The sequence below is a fragment of the Rhincodon typus genome, chromosome 24 (assembly GCF_021869965.1).
Source record: "Rhincodon typus isolate 14 chromosome 24, sRhiTyp1.1, whole genome shotgun sequence".
NCBI lineage: Eukaryota > Metazoa > Chordata > Chondrichthyes > Orectolobiformes > Rhincodontidae > Rhincodon > Rhincodon typus.
Window position 1 is genome coordinate 12,856,546 of NC_063355.1, and position 7,441 is coordinate 12,863,986.

The window sequence follows — 7,441 nt, forward strand, 5'->3', positions numbered from 1 at the left end:
GAATGACTGGTCTGTAATTCCTAGGATTATCCCTATTCCCTTTCTTGAACAAAGGAATAACATTTGCCACCCTCCACTCATCAGGTACTACTCCAGTGGACAGTAGGGACGCAAAGATCATTGCTAAAGTTGCAGCAATCTCTTCCCTCGCTTCCTGTAGCAACCTTGGGTATATCCCATCTGGCCCAGGGGACTTATCTATCCTCATGTTTTTCAAAATTCCTAGCATGTCCTCCTTCCTAACATCAACCTGTTCGAGCATATCAGCCTGTTTCACGCTGTCCAAATGTCAAGGTCCCTCTCACTGGTGAATACTGAAGCAAAGTATTCATTAAGGACATTCTCTACCTCCTCCAACTCAGCGCACAAGTTCCCTCCACTATCCCTGATTGGCCCTATCCTCACTCTGGCCTCCTGACAAACATGTCAAACATTGATAAACATTGTCTGACAAACCTTCCTCGATGACCTCCCTTTCTGAAGCTGTGATACCATCCCCTGATTAGCAATGCCAGTCCCCCACCTCTTTTACCTCCCTCTTGTTCTTCACATAAGTATAGAATGCCTTGGGGTTTTCCTTAATCCTACCCACCAAGGCTTTTTCATACTCCCTTCTAGCTCTCCTAAGTCCATTCTTCAGTTCCTTCCTGGCTACCTTGTAGCCCTCTAGAGCCCTGTCTGATCCTTTCTTCCTCAACCTTAAGTAAGCTTCTTTCTTCCTGTTGACTATATGTTCCACATGTCTTGTCATCCAAGGTTCCTTCACCTTACCATCCCTTCCTTGCCTCAGTGAGACAAACCTATCCAGAACTTGTAGCAAGTGCTCCCAAAACAATTTACACATTTCTGTCGTGCATTTCTCTGAGAACATCTGTTCCCAATTTATGCTCCGCAGTTCTTGCCTAATAGCATTGTAATTCCCCTTCCCCCAATTAAATACTTTCACATACCGTCTGCTCCTGTCCTTCTCCACGACTATAGTAAAGGTCAGGGAGTTGTGATCACTGTCACCAAAATGCTCTCCCACCGAGAGAACTGACACCTGGCCTGGTTCATTGCCTAGCACTAAATCCAATATGGCCTCCCTTGTAGTCGGCCTATCTGCATATTGAGTCAGAAATCCTTCCTGGACACACCTGACAAAATCTGCTCCATCCAAACTATTTGCACTTAAGAGGTTCCAGTTGATGTTAGGGAAGTTGAAGTCATCCATGACAACAATCCCATTACTTCTGCACCTTTCCAAAATCTGCGTCCCAATCTGTTCCTCAGTGTCTCTGTTGCTACTGGGGAGTCTATGGAAAGCTCCCAATAAAGTGACTGCTCCTTTCCAGTTTCTGACTTCCACCCGTACTGACTCAGTAGACAACCCCTCCTCAACGACCTCTCTTTCTGCAGCTGTGATACCATCCCTGATTAGCAATGCAGCCCCCCACGTCCGTATTTCTTTTGAAATGGCTAATGCTGATATATTTCTTTAATCCTCTTTGACACACCTACTTAACCCATTCTTAAATGTTTACATTGGCTTGGGTTCCATCATTAACACTGATCATGAATCTTACAGCCTTACAACATGATGACAACAGGACAGCCACCTGTCCGTCTTCGTAATTGTCATAGGACTGCATCGGTGGAGTTGTAGCAATATAGAAAATAGGAGCAGCAGTAGACCATTTGGCCCCTCAAGCCTGCTCCATCATGGCTGATCTACCTCAATGCTACTTTCCTGCATTTCCCCTATATCCCTTGATATTGTAAATATCTAGGAATCTATTGACCTCCATTTTGCATATACTCAATAATGAGCCTCCTACCAATCTGAAAATACCCATTTATTCCTACAATCTGTTTTCCCCCCATAATCATGGACAAAATCCATGCCTGTATATGGTTCCTCAATCTTTTGTGCTCTAATTTTGCTTATTACTTTCATGTATAGGACCTCATCAAAAGCCTTCTGAGGCTTCTTTTAATCTTAGTGTTGAAGAAGAGATTACGTTAATAATTAAGACCAAGGTAAACATGTGGTTGGAGGTAAAGAGATAAAGGAATTTGACATGAGCTGAATAAAACTGCAGGGAAAGAATGTATCATCTCTGCCACCAAATATTGCACATGGTTTTGTGTGAGGGAAATTGTGTCTCACAAACTTGATTGAATTTTTTGAGGAAGTAGCCACTAGATTGATGAGGGCAGGACAATAGACATTGTTTACTTGGGCTTTAGTAAAACTTTTGTCAAGGTTCCATGTGGTAGACTAATTAGTGAAGTTAGATGACATGGGTTTTAGGGTGAGCTTGCCAATTGAATGCAAAATTGGCTTTACAACAGGAGGCAGAAAGTGATGGTGGAGGGTTGTTTTTCAGACTGGAGGCCTGTGACCAGCAGTGTTCCACAGGGATCGGTGCTGGGTCCACTTTTGTTTGTCATTTATATAAATGATTTAGATGAGAATATGCAAAGCATCGTTAGTAAGTTTGCAGATGACACCAAAATTGGTGGTATAGTGGACGGTGAAGAATGTTATCTAAGATTGCAAAGGGATCTTGATCAATTGGACCAACGGGTGAAGAGAAACAGATGGAGTTTACTTTGGATATATGCAAGGTGTTGCATTTTGGCAAGACAAACAAAGGCAAGACTTATACATTTAAAGGTAGTGCCTTAGGTAGTGTTGTAGAGCAGAAAGATCTAGGGGTTCAGGAACATAATTCTTTGAAGTTTGCATCATATATAAACAGGGTGGTGAAGAAGGTGTTTAACATGCTTGCTGTCATTGCTCAGACCTTGGAATATAGCGGTTTGGACATTATGTTGCAGTTGTACAGAAGAGATTTACCAGGATATTGCCTGGATATTGGAGCGTTTGAATTACATCGAGAGGCTGTATAGGCTGGGACTTTTTTCACTGGAGCATAGGAGGTTAAGAAGTGACCTTATAGAGATTTATAAAATAATGAGGAGTATAGATAAGGTGAATGACAGGTATCTTTTCTGAAGGACGGGGGGATTTCAAGACTAGGGGGCATATTTTTAAGGTAAGAGGAGAAAGATTTAAAAAAGACATGAGAGGCAATTTATTTACATGGAGAATGGTTCCTGTATGGAATGAACTTCCAGAAGAAGTGGTGGATGCAGTGCTAGTTACGACATTTAAAAGACATTTAGGTAAGTACATGAATAAGAAATGTTTGGAGGGATATGAGCCAAGTGCAGGCAGGCGGGACTAGTTTAGTTTGGGATTATGGTTGGCATGGACTCCTTGGACTGAAGGGTCCATTTCCATGCTGTATGACTCTATGACTCTATGCCAAGAGCATGCTGAACACCACATTTACACCAGATTGCAGATAGGATGTGAAACATCAAAACACAGTTCTGTTAACTGATAGATTTATAATAGGCTATAATATGCTGGGAAAATTGTGACCAGAGTTTTACTTCCGGTGTAACTTTGGTATGAACATAAAACTTGTTTTGAAAAAACAGGCTGGGATTTTGAAATCTGTTTGGCATTCTGAAGGTTGCGATTCAACTTTATGGAAATGAGGAAATGTTTAACTTAAGTATTGCAAGCACACTGTGAACCCAGCTGAGAACCTACATTTTGTTGTCAGCTTTATGCAATGTAGCTCACCTGTGTGTACTGGAACTACATATGTGAATGCACAGGGTTTATGATCCTTGCAGACAGAACGCACATGTACACTCATTGATAACAAGGTGTAGAGCTGGATGAACACAGCAGGCCCAGCAGCATCAGAGGAGCAGGAAAGCTGATGTTTCAGGTCTGGACCCTTCTCATTGCGTCTTTTCCAGTTCAACAAAGTAGCTGATTGTGGTTCAGTGGTTCATTTGTCAGGCCAATGCTTTGGCAAATCAGAGTCAGCCCACCTGGTTTGAAATTTAAATAAAGCTTGGCTTAACTGTCAAACATTGCTACATTTTCCATGGCAATGTTTCTGCTAGTCAGAATCCACTTGCCAATGTCCCCATGTGGTGTAAATGTTGGTTTTCCTCTTGAAAGGGTATTCTTGAGAAATGTCCTGATGAATGCAAGGAAGAAAACATCTTCAAAATGTACCTATTTTCCAGGAATACTCAAATTCTGTACTGCCAGATAACTAAATGTTTGTCTTCTGTATGCACTGGCATCTATTTCTTTGTCTTGTCAAACTAAAGGTATCTTTTGTTATTTTGGTCCCACAAACCTGGCTGGTTTGGTTTCACTACTATGTGTTTCGGAAGCATTCTGCACAGTTCTCATATTTGCCTCTCCCAATACCACAGCATCTTAATTCAGTTTGCCATCTTGATTGCCTATATTTACATTTATATAATTCTATTCAAAAAATCATTATACCAACACAATCAAGTAGAAATTATTTTACAAAAACAGTTTATGGCCACTTCATTTCACTCCTGGGAGCCCGGCTGTCTAACTACACCACAGAAAAAAAACAGCAGGGAAGCCTTTTACATTTTTAAATTCAAATCACTTGGTTGACTGAGAATCAAACCTAGCTTTTCATTGCTGATGCTTCAATTCTTCAGCTGATTTCTAAGGGCCAATTGACCTTGGAAACAGTAAATGCCTCACAGTAGTAAATACAAATTGTAAATTGCATTTGGTGGGAAGGCACAAGGACACCGTGAATTTGAATGTCAACATGAAACCTTAGGGAGAAACACAGTCACAGGCTCTGGCCTATGATTTGACTCAGATTCACTCAGGAGGAAAAGCTATTTAACACCCTCAAGTGCTTTTTTGCAAAATTGTACTCAAGCTCTTGAGTACAAAATTGCCCTTCATACTCTGTGTTTATTAAGTTGCAAAATTGATAGGACCACATCACATCACATGTCATTTCTAATGAAAGTCTATTATGCAATTTACCAATCTCAATCATTGCATTGAGTGTGAAGCAGAGCTGGGGTACACTTTGACAGGGAAGAAAGAAAATCACAGAGAATTGACATTGAGCTGCACTTCAGGTTGGCAATACTGAGGCCTGTTTGCAGGTACCACTCACCTTTTCAAGGAGGGAAAGTGTGTCATAGACAGAAGCCCAAGAATAGGGAATGTAAAAATCTTGGGAAATCCCTCTATTGGGTTTTCTTGCTAATTAGCAAAAAACTAATTTACATGCTACGTTTGACTGCACACTTCTTTAATTTCTTTCTGAGGAAGGGTCACAGGACCTGAAACGTTAACTCTGATTTTTTTTTCACAGATGCTGCCAGGCCTGCTAAGCTTTTCCAGCAACTTCTGTTTTTGTTCCTGATTTACAGCATCTGCAGTTCTTTCTTTAATTTCTTTGTTGCGCTGAATCTTATTCTGAACTATTTTATTCCTATTTGTGATGTCGGCTGGGCTAAAAGCAGTTGAAAGGTGGCTTGCTGAACAATAATGGTTTGGATGTTCATTAAACAAGTCATAAAAAGGCAACTTGTAGAAAAAAATCCAGTATATTGCACAATCAGCCTGCTCACTGAGAACAGGAAATAAACACTTCAGCAGAATTCCAGCCAGCCAGCTGGAGGGCAGAAAAAACAATGATAGTTTGGATCCTAGACAAGTTAACTGGGTGCCAACATCACAGTGTTTTTCTAGCTTAGCATTGAAATGTTTGCAGGCTGCTAAGCGCATGAGCAAGGGAAGACCAAAATCTAGACTGGCTTAGGTGAACAAAGGTGGTTCAAATCCATCTTTTGTAATTGAATCATTCAAAGAGATCGAGGTAATGATTGGACTAATTCAGTCTCATTGGCTTTGCTGTGTAAATAAATTATAAGTGGAGATTCCATGAACACAGAAAGTAGAAATTTTAGTTATTTCATTGACTGGTGGAATAGAACCTGGTACACAACCAGGAAGATCTTATTTCTATTCAGATGCTGTCACGATTTGAGACTGCTGATTGGACATCAGCATGTGTCAAGGCTTGCGTGTACAGATTAAATATAACCATTATCTCCACTAAGGGCTATCATTTTGAAATATTTTGTAATTTCAAAATAAGCGCTTAAAGAGTTGATTGACTCTTTATACCTTAATCCCAACAGGGAAAGAAAAAATAATTTAGGCTCTCACTCAACTGTAACATGCAAAATATAAATTAATATTTCCTCTGTTCAATCTTGCAATGGAATAATTTCTTCCAAATCATGTCTGAACAAATGTCTACCTAAGCTGCATGCAGTTGCCTATTTCAGAGAAGACGAGCAAAGCTGGACAGGTAAGACAACAGCTGAAAGGGAAAAGAAAGCAACATTTCAATTATGATGATTTATACTGTGTCTAATTAGAATGTCACACTGTCAGACCTAACCTCTTATACTACAGCACAGCAACCCTGCAGCACCTTACCAAGGTAGCCAGTGCTGAGCACCAACTGCGAGTATTCTCAAAGCATGGAACTGGAGGAATACTGCAGGCCAGGCAGCATCAGAGGAGCAGGAAAGCTGACATTTTGGGTCAGGAGCCTTCTTCAGAAATGGCCCCATTTCTGAAGAAGGATCCTGAACCAAAACGTCAGCTTTCCTGCTCCTCTGATGTTGCCTGGCCTGCTGTGTTCCTCCAGCTCCACACTGTGTTCTCTCTGACTCCAGCATCTGCAGTTCTTGCTATCTCAGCGAGTATTCTCAGCCTGTTTGAAAAATAGGAAGGAAAAGAAGACTTACCTTATCTGTGGATGTATGAACCAAATGAAGATTACTCTCACATCTGCTTCTATAACTTGCATTTCCTGGAACAGGTTGCTAGTCTGAAGCCAGAGGCCTGTCTCCCTTGAGGCTCACCATTCTGCATCAAGGAAGCTGTCCTAATTTTACCACCTGCTTTAGGCATATTGCAAGAATTTTTAAGTGGACGAGTAACCCTATAGGCCACATTTTGAACACAGCTTCCATAATGTGGAGGTGCCGGTGTTAGACTGGGATGGACAAGGTCAAAAATCACATGACACCAGGTTATAGTCCAACAAGTTTATTTGAAAACACTGGCTTTTGAAGCTCTGCTCCTTCCTCAGGTGTAATGTGGAAAAGGAGGGTATGCCGACACAGAATTTATAAGCAGAAAGGTAACCCTAAAAATGGCTCGCTGACCATCTTCTGTTGAATCTTTAATCAGTTAGAAAGGAGACACAGGTTTCTATCGATTAAAATGCAAATCCCAGAATTTCTTTCAAGTCATTGTCCTGAGATAACTATAGGTTTAATAGTGTATACAAGAGGTGACATCTCAGGTCAGACAATGCATTTTAAGTATGAGGCCTTGTTTAGGAACTGTCTGTGTTTTAACCTGGTGTTAGGCTTGAACAAAATAGAATGTATCTGCAAATACGCAAACATCTTGGATGAAATAATTCATCCCATAGATTTATATGTATGTGCGTGTGTGTATCTATTTGAGAGAGAGAGTGTGTGTGTTTGAGAG